Below are 16,623 nucleotides of genomic sequence, written 5' to 3' on the forward strand. Positions count from 1 at the left end.
TGTTGGGTGCGGTGTTCGCGGCACACGTTCGACACCTGTGTCTAACTTTGAGAAGGAGGCATTTGGATTGGAACGTATATGTATAGTTCCACCCACCTCAATGGATGTCTTTTGCATTGTGTGGGGTTAAAAAGAAAGCAAATCAGTTCATTCATTATTCCATATCTGCTAGCTGGCATGTAAATGTGACCGGTAATCATGATAATTACAAGCAAATGTAAACAAACGCTTGCACATTGTACATAAAAAGCAAATATGACGTCCATATGTGCTCGCATTTGAATCAAACTATATTTATTCACGAGGACAGTTCGATAAGTGGACTGTTTTCTGGGAAACGTTATTGGAATGTATTTGGAGCTTATGGGGTTATGGGGCTTTGCTCGGGTAAAATCAGCCTTTATTCAACAATTTTTTTGCTCATATAAAAAATTAAATATTTTATTAGAATTACTATTAATAAAGAAATTTTAAAATTTTTAGAAAAAAATATTTTAAACTCAGCCATTGCGACATCATTTCTGGTGACCCCTCGGAAAAATATGAACCAGCGCTGATACGATAACTCGTTAACAAAAATATTAAAATTTCGCTATACTTTTTTTTGAAATAGTTGTAATCGGAAAAAAATCTTTCAAGTCTTTAAGAATTGTATCTCAAAGACCTATATAAAATATCATGAAGATCGGTTAAGTAGTTCTCGCGAAAACCAACCGATTTCAAAAACACAGTTTCGAGAAAAACGTGTTCAAAGACCTAGCCTAGCTAGCCTCGAGCGCACCCGTAAAACCATGGAACCCCTTGATTTATTCCTGATCCCGCTTGTTTCGTTTTAGAGAATATCAGCTTAGGTCACTGAAATCGAGGCGAAATTAGTAAAATTAAGTTAAGAAATAAAAAATTATGGGAGGTATCGTTTCTATCCGTTTCTTAAAGTATGTCACCTAGGTGAAAATTTTATCTAACTCTTGCGTTCACTGTTCAGGGAAGGATTAAAAATTGCTTTTATGGTTTTATATTAAACATTAAGCAAAATCTATTTTATGGAAAAATATATTGAATTTATTTTACGCACACCCTAATATCGGTCGTACATAATTTACACACATAATTAACTTAATACTGATGATTCGTCATTTCTTGTTGCATAGATAATCATCACTGCTTAGAATGTACCAGCTAACTACGGTTTCATACAACTTAACTATGTATAATCTAGCAATAAAAACTTGTTCCCATAAATATATATAGGGTGATTTTTTAAGAGCTTGATAACTTTTTTTTAAAAAAAAACGCATAAAATTTGCAAAATCTCATCGGTTCTTTATTTGAAACGTTAGATTGGTTCATGACATTTACTTTTTGAAGATAATTTCATTTAAATGTTGACCGCGGCTGCGTCTTAGGTGGTCCATTCGGAAAGTCCAATTTTGGGCAACTTTTTCGAGCATTTCGGCCGGAATAGCCCGAATTTCTTCGGAAATGTTGTCTTCCAAAGCTGGAATAGTTGCTGGCTTATTTCTGTAGACTTTAGACTTGACGTAGCCCCACAAAAAATAGTCTAAAGGCGTTAAATCGCATGATCTTGGTGGCCAACTTACGGGTCCATTTCTTGAGATGAATTGTTGTCCGAAGTTTTCCCTCAAAATGGCCATAGAATCGCGAGCTGTGTGGCATGTAGCGCCATCTTGTTGAAACCACATGTCAACCAAGTTCAGCTCTTCCATTTTTGGCAACAAAAAGTTTGTTAGCATCGAACGATAGCGATCGCCATTCACCGTAACGTTGCGTCCAACAGCATCTTTGAAAAAATACGGTCCAATGATTCCACCAGCGTACAAACCACACCAAACAGTGCATTTTTCGGGATGCATGGGCAGTTCTTGAACGGCTTCTGGTTGCTCTTCACCCCAAATGCGGCAATTTTGCTTATTTACGTAGCCATTCAACCAGAAATGAGCCTCATCGCTGAACAAAATTTGTCGATAAACACATTTCGAACCGAACACTGATTTTGGTAATAAAATTCAATGATTTGCAAGCGTTGCTCGTTAGTAAGTCTATTCATGATGAAATGTCAAAGCATACTGAGCATCTTTCTCTTTGACACCATGTCTGAAATCCCACGTGATCTGTCAAATACTAATGCATGAAAATCCTAACCTCAAAAAAATCACCCGTTACATTTGAAGGGTTATGGCGAACAAAGAGGCGGACTTTGATAAAATGTCGTATTCAGAAAGTTTTTGAAAGCAACAAGTCGGCATTTAGATCCTGCAGTCATGTATTTATGAAATACAATAGTTATTAACGTTCTTTTCAAAATTCTGAGTACACGAGTACATATACATTTTTTTAAAGAACATATTTACATTGCTTATAAATATGTTTGAATAAAATATATATTCATGTATTAAAAGACTAATTTTATCACTAAATTTGTCACTTGGCTTACCAGTACGCACTAAGATCATAAAAGCAAGTAAGGATAAGTTATTAGTGAAACCGAAAACAACATAATTAACAACTTCACATAAACCCACAAAAACTGAGACAACGGTGCACGATCTCCGATGCAACAAACTGTGGGCCTCACAACTTGAGAAACTCGCTCAGCAAAAGTTTCCTTTAATAAATGATTATTTCGTTAGTTGTATTGCATGCAGCGTCGTCTTATTGGAATCAAAGGTCGTTCACATCAACATTCTCCAATTCAGACACGAAAAGTCATTAATCATGGCTTTATAGTGTTCCCCATTAACTGTAATAGCGTCTCTGAGTATGCGCGTTATTCACTAGAGTTTATGTGGTGCGAAACCACCCGTATTGCTCAAATTAAACACTCTGTTGTATGATAATGTCGATCTAATATTGGACGCACTATTATTTCGGTAATCAATTTGCACGATTTGAAAGCGTTGTTCCGCAGTAAGCCTTTGTTTCTATATCTGTGTTTCTGTACACTGTGTCAAGTTGTAAATGTAAAGATAAATGAATTTGCCTGTGAACCACCGGTGGCCGCCAGATAAGCTCAGTGCCCGTTGACCACCAGTGATCCACGCCAGGTAGAACGTGTTAAGAACATTTTAGTACATCTTCTTAGTTTTGAGAATAAAATTGTAATTAAATTCCCAGTGTTAATGAAATTTAAAAAATATTTTGCTAAGTTGGTAGGACTGCCCTTAATTACTATGCCAAATACGAGCGTGATCTGTCAACCTATTTATTTACAGCAGCTGTTTAAGCCGATACACCTCAGTAATGCGTTGTGATTTTTACAATGCATAAAAATATCGAACAAAGAATTTGCCTCGAATTTAGGATTTCTAAACAATTTTCGTGTGGGGAATCGTTGCGAATTTCGGAAAAGGCTTACGGTGATTCATTTTCATCAAAGACACAAGCTTACAAGTAGTAAGTACAAAGCCTTCAAAGACGGTGGAAAGATTGTTGAAGATATGTCTCATTCTGGACGACCTTCGACCTTTTCAACTGAAGAAAATATTATAAACGGTCAATAGAGAGTTCTATTTAACCGCATTGAGGCGTTTGGGTTGGAACATCCGTCGAAAAAGGTCGGAATTGTGGATGAACCATTTATGGATTTTATACCATCGGATCGAACCGACTTGGCTTTTTGTGAATTATCTTGTTCCCCAAACTGAAATTGCCGCACCGTGGAACCCGTTTACAGTCGATCGAAGTGACAAAACAAAGTTCGCTGAAGGAGCAGAGGGCGATCCCAAAAAGTGCTCATGAAAAATGTTTCGAAAAATCTGGTTGGGATTCGAAATAAATATTGATGATTAATAAAATATTTTCGTTTTACTTGCAATTCCGAGTACTTTCTGCCACAATGTATACTTACTCATACATAAAATCGGAACCATTAGTCTGCCCAGAGCGAATATAAATGAATATCACGTTAATTAATTTTAAATTTACAAGGTCGAAGACAACGTTTAACCAGACTGAATTGATAGCATCTGATAGGAGGACAGCACTAAAGGCTAAAAACATCAAGAAATTACTATTTTTAAACAAAACACAAGAGGATTATCGAGGAATAGAGTACTTTATCGAAATGTATTTTAAGTATAAATTTCTTGATCTGATATTATGTAAGTAAATGTATAGAATAATATCTTTTTATAACTCGATATTATTATTTTTTAAATATCGAAACTATTGAGTGATTCAACTAGTTGTGTGTTGATTGGCAAACTCACACATGTGTAGGAGGAGATAAGTATATGAGTTTGTATTTTTTTCACTTGCGTATGTCAATAGGGAAATCAAATTTATTTTGCCTAATATCTATTTTCTTTATTGATTTACTTGCCATCCTTAAAAATTCCTTGAACTTAAAAGAGCACTCAAATCGATTGACAAAGTGGGAAGTAATAAATATAATGAAACCCTCGTAGAAGGGTATAGAAAGCATGCACGGATTCAACTCACATGTGCCGTTATTTTAAGAATTACCTCAACATAGGAAATAATTACTTATTAATAAGCTGAGAAAATTAGTGAGTGGCAATGAACTATAAAATCAACATTTCTTAAAGGACAACAGCAATTGTCATAATCTAATTGACCATATAGGAAATTTCGGTGTGGATCTAAAGAAATATGAAGACATCCTCATGAAAAGGCCAGTAGAAAATAAATCGAACAAATAAGTTAACTCGAGCACATTTTCAAGGAAGTGTATTTTTGTCATGCTCTAGACTTACTATACGTACACTACATAGACAGATTAATTTACAGGGTTTTAACTAACTCTGAATTTTAATTAAAGTATTTGAATATCAAATTTCGAATAGCCGCAAAAGCTGCATGCTAGACGGGAGAAGAAACCAAATAAGAAAGTAAAATAGTAAATAAAAAATTATAGAACATTATATACATATATATATTACTTACTGAAAATATTTTGAGGGTAAATAAAATACTTCGGTAAAATAAAACTTAAGTTAACCAAAGCTTCGCTTAAGACATTTTTCGTACAATTTCGATGTTGTTCTGTGACCTGATCCGTTCCCTAGATTTATGACTCCTCGAATACACTCCAAACATCTTAACTACCTACTTCTTACGTTTGACTCTGGTTGTACTTTTTAGTCATGTTTTATAGATCGAAAACGGATTGCTGTTTTTTTAGTAAAATATGTACTATAAATATGTAAGAAGTTTTTAGTACACCACACACTGATACGCTACTTTATCAGTGCATATGGGATATCCAAACGGTCTTATTTGCAGTCAAATTTAACACTACCTTACTTATTTTAATTTAATGAGACTTGACCTACGACGTATGGGTTTGAGTGTGCAAGGACACTTTCCTGCATAAATGTTTGACAATTGTAAAAGGGCTATTGAACTTTGATTATAAGACGTTAGTGTTACATATGACAGTAATTTGGGAAATTTTATGTGTGAGACATTCTATTTCGGGATGAGTTCCGTTGAGGGCGTTCTGCCGTTATTATAGTTTCAAAAGACCTTTCGGTCATAATCGCAGTCGATTAGTTCTACAGAATTGATGATAAGTAAGATTTATGTTGGAATAATGCTATTGAATTGTTTCCTCCAACAATTTTAATGAAAAATTAACGACAACACTAATATAAATGGATCTATGGAAATATCAAGATATATTGATCGATAGTCACCAAAATTGTTCTTAGTAGTTCGAAAAAACATTAATTGTTACAACAATCAGTCAATTCTGAACTATTGTAGGAACCGATTCGTTTCGTGGTTGTGTCCGAACTGACTCTTCTTTATTTTTTCTCACTTTCATGTCGCCAGTTACAAGTTTAAAAATTACATCAGGGTTGCTTATTCAAGTAACATTAAAATAAGGTAACGATGCAACATAATACAGTAATCACATTTACATTGCTACACTATTTATGTCTGAATTCGACAAACACGAATTCGAAAGTGAAGAACTTCTGGTGCAATTAACATATAAATGTATTAAACGATCTTTGTTTAACTGTTCTTCAACACATTGAACAAAACGAACAATCAAGGTGATCTTATTCGCGAAATTTTTTGCAAACACTGGACTCAACAATTTTTCAAACTAACAGATCCAAGATTTTAGTTACGACATTAATATTTTCTTGCCACAGTGTATAATAGTTTAGTTCAAATAACGGTTGTTCCTATCACCTAAAACTAATCGAGAAAGATACCCTACTATGGGCTTAAAATGAAAGGTATCTTCCAAAGTAAACAGGATATTTTGAATCTAGCGGCCCCTGGTGACGCCATCTATATGTCGACTAATGCGTTAGAATAAGCTATCTTTATCGATTGTCCATGACATTTCATTGATTGGAAGTGAAGTTATTGCGATTTAATTGTCAGTATGTTCGTGTTATCGGTGCGAAAATTAGCTCCGAACAAAGAGCCAACATTAAATTTTGTTTTAAAATTGGTAAAACTTTTACCGAAACGTTTTAATTGATGAAACAAGTTTATGGCGATGATTGCCTATCCCGTAGCAGAGTGCACGAGTGGTTTCAACGTTTTCAAAGTGGTCGTGAGGACATAAATGACGATCAACATGTGGGCCAATCGAAAGCCGGAAATTCCACTGAAACTGTGCGTGAATTCATCAAAAATCAGCCGAAATCATCATTGAATTTCATGGAAATGGAATTGAACATCTCAAAAACATCGATTTATCGCATTTTGACTGAACATTTGGGCTTAGGAAAGGTGTGTGCACGGTTTGTTCCGCACAAATTGACTGACGACCAAAAATTGCTCATTCTAAGGACATCATTAAAGAGGTCAAAAAGAACAAAAACTTCCTTTACAAAATTTTGATTGGTGACGAAAAGTGGTATTTCCAATATGGTCCCGAAACGATATGCCAGAGTGTTGAATGGAAGGCACCGGACGAGCCGAAACCCAAAAAATCGCGCATGGAGCTGTACTGAAGCAAAAGGAGACTATTTTGAATAAAATGAAATGATTTTGTCGAAAACCCCATTTTTTCTGTTTTCTTTAAGTCCTGTTTACTTTGGAACGCGGCTTGTAGCTACAGATTTCTTCTTTCACCTATGTGTATTTTTGTTAATGTTACTGTCTATGTTTTTCGGCGATATTTTGTTTTTGGAGTATCCCTTAACAATGTCCAGCAGTGATCGGCAAAAGACATGTTGCAAGCCATTTTTTATAGGCAGTAAGTAGTTCAGTCACTTGTAATTGTCAGCTTTCACATTCCCAAGAAAAATTTTAACAACGCTCTTAAAGGCACTCCAGGCTCGTATTTCATTGAGGATTTCCTGAAATGTTTTAGTTTGTTTGTTTAGTTCATTAGTGCTCTTATTTGCGAACCCACAAATATGCCCTTCTTAATTTTTGCTTCACTGACTTTTGGAAATTTTTGTTTCACATACAAGAACACTTTTCCATTTCTGTCCATTGCCTTAACAAAATTCGTCATTAAAACCAAATTAATATGCAAAGGTGGTGGTAATACTTTTTTGTCCCGGAGCGAAAAGGTTCCACCCTTTTAGTCCAGATGCTAAAGGTTCGGACTGCAATTTTGAAAGGCTTAGATCTCGAACTAAGCCATTAAGTGAAATTAGATACGGCACTGTTGAACATCCTGGTAAATCAAATAAAGGATCGGTTGTCATTTCCTTTGCGTTTTCTGTAACATCACTTGAAGAGCTAGTCGATTCTCGTCCTTCATCGAGACTCAAAGATTCTGGTGCTTTTGGAATAGGAAGTTGTTCATTGTGTTGACAGGCCTTAAAGCTGATGCTAAATTACAGTACTTAACTGTATGTTTCGACTTCGGTCCAAGACCTTTAATATTCCTGAGGTAAAAATAGCAGTCTGTAACATGGTCTTTAGGTTCTCTCCAAACCATTGACACTTCAAAGGGCATTTTACGATTTTAACCTTTTAACCAAGCTATTAACAATGTTACACAAGTTTTACAACAGATATGAGGGGTCCATTCTTTGTCTCGGTCCCCAACTTTAACAGCAAAATGCAGTTCCTGAGCTTTTAGCACAAGCAGAGTAAAATTACGTTTTTGCGATTTAAATGTTAGTTCTCCGCATACATAACAAAAACGGTTGGCACTATTTACGCATTGCCTAGGCATTGTACCTAAAAATCTTAGACACAGTAATTTCAAAAATGTAGAAGAATGTGAACTCAAAAACAATTTGCTATCCAAACATAGAACATGTAACCGATTCGGACACCGTTAGTCTACTGGTAAATTTTTTTAAATAAAATGATACTAAAATACGAACTTACTTCAAACAAGCAGGCAGAACCGATGCCGAATAAATCCCTGATCGTATGGAAATATGAGATGAAATCTAAGCCCGCAGGTTACAGAATATCTGTGGGTGATACAAAAAATCTGTTTTCAGATTTGACTTCAGGGTATCAAGCTGCATTAGAAACACCTAAGAATTTTCATGTCACAAATGATGTGCTAACCAATGTTATTCCTCGCGAGCAAGTGTTTTTGATAGGTACAAATTATTTAAATAGGCTTGAGGCCGTCAACATCAACTGATGATCAACACGTCAATAAAATAAGAGATCTGCTGCTTGAGATTCGACGATTAACAGTCAAAGATCTTACTGGTATCGTTGGAATATGGAAAGGATCAGTGAAAACCTTTTGAAATATCACTTCAACCTAGGAAAAGTGAAAGCACGATTGATTCCAAAATCTCTAAAATTTTTCGAAAACGGCATAGCGCTAACGTCTGTGAAATAATGCTTTTCAGCTACCAGGATGGCAATGACTCTTGGATTTTTATATACGATCCGGAAACAGACTATCAATCGGCCGAATATTGTGGCAAAAATGAGCCAAAGCCAAAAAAACCAAAAATCCAGGTTATATTGACAATTTTTTATTTTTTTTCGAGGTGCACTACGGGCTCCTTCCAACTGGTCAAACTGTCAACAAGGAGTACTATTTGAATGTGATGCGTTGTGTACACGAAGCTATATGTAACAAGAGGCCGAAATTATAGACCCACAACTATTGATTTTTGCACCACGATAATGCACCGTTACATACTGCATTGATTCTTCGTAAGTTTTCCCCAAAATTATGCAATATACGAGTACATAGAGGCGCATTCGCCTGATTTATCTTCGTGTAACTAAGGCTAAGGAATCTAAATAAAATGTCTGCTCCGGAGAAACCGCTTGGAGTCAATTGAAGTCATTAACGTGTATCGCTATGCTCATTGAAGACTATTCCGGAAATTGACTTTAACAACTGTTTCGACGATTGGAGAAAACTTGGCACATTTTTATTGTGGCCAAAGGGGATTACTTTGAAACATATTTTGAAAAATAAAATAAGAATTTTAAAATTATGAACTGAGTCTTACTACTTTTTGGTCATAGTAGTATTTCATTTAAAATTTATACTAATATAATTTGAGCTGACGCCAAATAAAATACTATATAGCAATGAAACTATAACTTATTATAATAAAATATCAAATTTTATTGTAATCCATTTAAAATTTTGCAATTTCGTAGAATAATGAATTTTTACCATAAAAGTGTAAACTTTTCATTTGCAACCGAACTTATTTCTTCTTACTTGTTCTGTAAATAGATTTAAACTAAACTCATTTTACAGCTTTCGTGATACATAATTGTATAAATATTACAACTTTATAATTGATTCGAATTTGTTTTTATTTGTACCAGAAAACTAAAACTACCCCACTATGATATATGTACTTATAAAATGAGTATACGATATTTACACAAAATTAGTTTTTTTCGATTACGAGTATATCTATGTATAGTATATGTATGGTATATGTATGGTATATGTATAGTATATGTAAAGAAAGTTAATCACAATCATAAACCGTTGTCAATTCCAAAGTCCACAGGAGTGTATATCATTTTCAATATAGACTTCATTGTTTTCCCAAATTCAATTTTAATACGCATTTGCATGAATGTGGTAATTTTATGTGTTCCTCCTTCAATTCGCCATTCACGAGTGCTACCATCGGCCGATAGGTGTAGCGCTGGACGCAACTTGTGCTATAGCCCACTGGGAAAACTTCATCAAATTTGCATTTTTCACCGTCTTCACTGCAAAGTAAATTATAATTTTAACAAATATCATAATAGCTTCAGTTATTATGTCTTTATTGCGAATTAAGAGCTTAGCTTTAAATTTCTATGAATTTAAAATTTAACCGGACGAGTTCCTCAAAGTTTGGTCTAAATCTTGACTTACACACACTGCTCCACATAAACTCCTTGCTTATTTACGGCAGTTTGTAAGATCGTTAGCCACTCTGAATTCTTGGACATTGCCCTATGCGGATATATTAACTTCCTTACAGAACGGCACATCTCTATTTCATCCCCATCAGTAAAGTGAGCTGAACTCTCTTGCTCTATATAGTCATCTTTGAATTTAAACTGCGCCAATTTTTCCGAACTGATGTTATCCAATTTAGTTTGTTCTAAACTATTGATAGTGTCACCTAAAAGTTTAAATACATATTTATTTTATAATTAGTGTATTAAAATTAAGAAAATAAAAAGAATATTTTTATAATTTACTATCGGTTTTGTTGGCTACTTCCATTTCGGTATTATTGTTCGATTCATTGCTGTTATTGTTTGGTGGAATCGCAACTGTCCCTGAGAGCTTCACCTGAAAGCAAGCATTTACCGGTTATATTATCGGTTATATTTTGTTGGTTTTGTCGTGCATGTTTCATTTCCCCTTATTAAAGTTTCTCTTAATAAATAAAATGTGTTTTCGATAATAATGGCAAAGTAACGGGTGATTTTTTTGAGGTTAGGATTTTCATGCATTAGTATTTGACAGATCACGTGGGATTTCAGACATGGTGTCAAAGAGAAAGATGCTCAGTATGCTTTGACATTTCATCATGAATAGACTTACTAACGAGCAACGCATCTTAATAATAATGAAAATTAAAATATAACTTACATATATATAAAAAATTTTATATATGACATGGTTCTATAAGAGAATTATTGGAATAATAATATTCGGATTGCAATATCCGGATATCGTAGGTCGTAGACTATTCGATTAACCGTTCTTTGTCGACTATTCATACTATGTTAAACGTTCAGCTTTTACTAATTTTTTCTACGTACATGTGTGCCTATATAAGTTTATATAAACTTTACAGATGAACAGTTACAAACCGGGTGTTCGAATAATTCATATTCAGATTACTGGAATAATTTTAAGAGCTCTTATTTATATGTCTTCTATACTCATACATGCGTTTTATGAACAATATTTTATGGATATGGTAAATGGGAGTCGATACTAAGATCAGGCACGCTAAAAAGTTAGTAATATATGTACCTATAATAGGGTATCATATGAAATAAACTCATTAATTATGGTGTTATACTCAACCATCAAAAAAGCTCGATATTCAGGATTCTAGACTTGAATACACATTTAAATATGTCACACGCAGCTTACCGAAATCAATTCATAATACAACTCAGCTTCAGCCAAATTTCGTGAGTATATCTGCACAAACGAAAAAGTTTTCCATACAACAAGTTAACTGGGTCAAACCTCGTGAAAAACACATGCAAATTTTCAATTCTTTAACAAAAAATTATGAAAATATTATATTTAAACAATTGGATCGTGAAAACATATCTATAATGCAGCACGAACATTTTTCTCCAGTAGTTTATGAGAAAATAATTTAACAATTTCATTGTACTCTAATTTGCAAACTTCAATAACTTTAACAAAAAAAAAAAAGAATTTTGACGAAATATTTATATCACGGGGTATGCATCTAGTCCCCTTCCTAATGAATTGCTCATTTTCAAAATCGGTGATTTCGTGAAATTTTCATGGACCACTTGACGTGGTTTGACCCAGTTTGCACCTACGTTTTAGATAATAATCCATGTCGAATTTGGTTAAAATATTTCGTGAAAGCTTCCCATACAAGCTGTGTACTCCGATCGCTCGATTTATATGGCAGATGTATGCAATAGAGGTCCGATAACGGCAGTTTCTACCAATGAGCAGCTTCTTGGGGTGAAAATAAAGTTTGTAAAATTGCATCTTGACTTCTCAAAAACTCACGGACTAGTTCGTTTATACATATCGATGGACATGGCTAAATCGACTCACCTCATCGTGCTGATCATTTATATATATACTAGCTATCCCCGCAGCCGTTGTCCTGCGTGAAATTATGTGTTTTGAAATGAAAAGAAAGTTGAATTTATCATTTCATTTTTTTTTTTTTCAATGTAACGCGGCTTGATAAACAAAATTTTTTGGTTTCTGTTCCGGTGTACAGAAAAGATTGCTTTCCAACTCGTGTGCACGCCACGTATATCTGGCCGTGTGAAAAACATAGAATTTCCAAACTTATTGCACACACTATGCGACTATCCTTGTGTCCTGTTGAGTGTCATCTCAAATGCAATTTTCGCTGGAAACTGAAATGGCAAATCGTTGGAACTCAAAGAAATTCGTTGAATCAAGCATTCAGCCCTTTGTATTCGATAGCTGCGTCACAATCAGTCGGGTTCCATTACATAGTTTCGGCGCTTGAAGATTGCAAAACATAATAACGACAGATCAAACTTTGAGACGCAAATGATGCGGTGGCATACCAAGCCTCTCCAAAGAATTTAGAAACTCCACTGGATAATTCACGACGACGTCTTCAATGGAAAGACGATCGGTCGATTTGTATGAGCGCAAGTCTTCCGGAATTTGACTTTTAATCTTCCAGTTTAAGTCAAGAACATCTGTATTTTTTGGCAGTTAATATTGCGCGTGCATTTAAGGAATCATAGTTAAGATAATTTGGCCAATGTCCGAAGATTGGTGATGAGTTCATCTTTCGTGAATTGATAAACCGCAGATGGAATTGATATCAAACCATCGGAAGCATCAACCGGAATTGACCCATTTCCAATTTTTAGCGAATACGATGTAAAATGTCTTCGACAATGTCATTTTTGTTCGTATCTCATAATTGACGCGGATTTAAAGGCTGATATGGTGAAATGATTATCGCGAAAAGTGTGGGAACTTCAGTGGCATTCGAAGTAGCTATCGCATCGTCCAACATTTGTTTCCACTGATTATCGTGTTCCAGCAATTGTAATTGCACACACCATACCATTCACAGTACGCAATACGCCGCGTACATTAATCAGTAGCAACCGAAGGTAGAAGCAATCATCGTTTTTTGGGTGGGTTGTGTAAATTCATCCTAATGCATTAGTTGAGAACACACCTGAATGTCCATCTACTGTTCGGTCTTGCTTTCAGCGTAACTATTTCTTCGACGATGCATTCCATGAATGCAAGGTATTTTCAAATAGAGCAATGTTCTCGTAAGCGGATCACTGACGAAAGTTGAGAAAAAAACTCGTCAATGTTAGTTTTGTTGTTGGCGGTGTTACCACCTGCTGTAATGTATTCTCTGGGCTGAAATAAACTCTTTGGCCAATCTCCATATTAACTGCGAGACACACAACAATCGGAAACCGTTCATGAATTGCAAAAGTAAATATCCTACAAAGCGCTTTATTGCAGTTCACGTATGGACCGTATCGTTTAAGACCATTAAGCGCCATGTTACTTCCCTTGGTGACGTACTTACAAACGTATTTTATAGATTACACCAAACTGCAATACTAAACATTGATATGAGTTTAGAATGTGAATTAGACAACAGTGGAGAATATCCATATCGATCCATATGTTGTCAACTTCGATATTCACTACTCTAAGTTGTATGGTCGTCTGATGAGCTACGACGATGGAGTGGATATCCATCATTTCCAGTTTGCGATTCCGAAAGAAAAGCAAGCGGATAGTGTTTCGTGCATTTATTGTTAGACATATAAACCGAAAAGGGATTGTAGTGCCCGCAAGGTCCATGAACCATATTGCTTTCCACCACTTCATATAATACTGGATCTTTCACACGTAAAGTTTTCACTGAATAATTTTCAATTGTTCAATTCACAACCTGTCGTAAAGCATCGTAAATCGTAATAGTAATAATTTTTCTCTTGAATAGCCGGAATAAAAAAGCAAGCGATCGAGACTGAACTATTCAAATAATTTCCAAATCAAAATATTGAAAAACAAAACAGAAATTGAAAAAAAATGTTTTTGGAAAAAAGTTACTTTTTGGAATTATCCAATTTGCCGACTTTTCATGAAAAGTATAAGATGTTTTTATTTCTAAACCTTCCTTAATCCACAACGAACAACCTCTTAAAATTTCATCAATATTGGTTCAGCCGTTCTCTTAGCGTTACTAACGAACAAACATTCATTCGTTTGTATGAGAAAAAGAAAAGGACTGTTTTTAGGGGTTTTCCGGCAATTATTCGAATAATTCCTGAACCTAAACGAATATTTTAAAAAAAGAATTATCAAATTTCGTTCAGTCGTATTAAAGTTATGAGCGTACATACATTTTGGCGATTCATTTTTACATACATACATATTTATATAGACGAAGATGTAAGGTTGTTTTTATTGTTTTTTTTTTTTTTTTTGAAGAAATGAAATATTGAAATGATTCTTACAAACATGAATTTTGAACAAATGCTTATGATTTGAAATATAATTTTTGTATTTATGAGTTGTATTAAATTTTGACATAAAGAGATAAAAAGTATCCTATGTCCGTCTCCTGGCTCTAAGCTACCTCCCTACCAATTTTCAGCCAAATCTGTTCTGCCGTTCTTGAGTTATAAGTGATGTAACTAACACGACTTTCTTTTATATATATAGATATATATAGGTATAGGTTTTATATATATAGAGATAGGTTTAGGGATTATTCGAATAATTGCCGGAAAACCCCTAAAAACAGTCCTTTTCTTTTTCTCATACAAACGAATGAATGTTTGTTCGTTAGTAACGCTAAGAGAACGGCTGAACCAATATTGATGAAATTTTAAGAGGTTGTTCGTTGTGGATTAAGGAAGGTTTAGAAATAAAAACATCTTATACTTTTCATGAAAAGTCGGCAAATTGGATAATTCCAAAAAGTAACTTTTTTCCAAAAACATTTTTTTTCAATTTCTGTTTTGTTTTTCAATATTTTGATTTGGAAATTATTTGAATAGTTCAGTCTCGATCGCTTGCTTTTTTATTCCGGCTATTCAAGAGAAAAATTATTACTATTACGATTTACGATGCTTTACGACAGGTTGTGAATTGAACAATTGAAAATTATTCAGTGAAAACTTTACGTGTGAAAGATCCAGTATTATATGAAGTGGTGGAAAGCAATATGGTTCATGGACCTTGCGGGCACTACAATCCCTTTTCGGTTTATATGTCTAACAATAAATGCACGAAACACTATCCGCTTGCTTTTCTTTCGGAATCGCAAACTGGAAATGATGGATATCCACTCCATCGTCGTAGCTCATCAGACGACCATACAACTTAGAGTAGTGAATATCGAAGTTGACAACATATGGATCGATATGGATATTCTCCACTGTTGTCTAATTCACATTCTAAACTCATATCAATGTTTAGTATTGCAGTTTGGTGTAATCTATAAAATACGTTTGTAAGTACGTCACCAAGGGAAGTAACATGGCGCTTAATGGTCTTAAACGATACGGTCCATACGTGAACTGCAATAAAGCGCTTTGTAGGATATTTACTTTTGCAATTCATGAACGGTTTCCGATTGTTGTGTGTCTCGCAGTTAATATGGAGATTGGCCAAAGAGTTTATTTCAGCCCAGAGAATACATTACAGCAGGTGGTAACACCGCCAACAACAAAACTAACATTGACGAGTTTTTTTCTCAACTTTCGTCAGTGATCCGCTTACGAGAACATTGCTCTATTTGAAAATACCTTGCATTCATGGAATGCATCGTCGAAGAAATAGTTACGCTGAAAGCAAGACCGAACAGTAGATGGACATTCAGGTGTGTTCTCAACTAATGCATTAGGATGAATTTACACAACCCACCCAAAAAACGATGATTGCTTCTACCTTCGGTTGCTACTGATTAATGTACGCGGCGTATTGCGTACTGTGAATGGTATGGTGTGTGCAATTACAATTGCTGGAACACGATAATCAGTGGAAACAAATGTTGGACGATGCGATAGCTACTTCGAATGCCACTGAAGTTCCCACACTTTTCGCGATAATCATTTCACCATATCAGCCTTTAAATCCGCGTCAATTATGAGATACGAACAAAAATGACATTGTCGAAGACATTTTACATCGTATTCGCTAAAAATTGGAAATGGGTCAATTCCGGTTGATGCTTCCGATGGTTTGATATCAATTCCATCTGCGGTTTATCAATTCACGAAAGATGAACTCATCACCAATCTTCGGACTTTGGCCAAATTATCTTAACTATGATTCCTTAAATGCACGCGCAATATTAACTGCCAAAAAATACAGATGTTCTTGACTTAAACTGGAAGATTAAAAGTCAAATTCCGGAAGACTTGCGCTCATACAAATCGACCGATCGTCTTTCCATTGAAGACGTCGTCGTGAATTATCCAGTGGAGTTTCTAAATTCTTTGGAG

This window comes from Bactrocera dorsalis, chromosome 2 (genome assembly GCF_023373825.1).
Source record: "Bactrocera dorsalis isolate Fly_Bdor chromosome 2, ASM2337382v1, whole genome shotgun sequence".
NCBI lineage: Eukaryota > Metazoa > Arthropoda > Insecta > Diptera > Tephritidae > Bactrocera > Bactrocera dorsalis.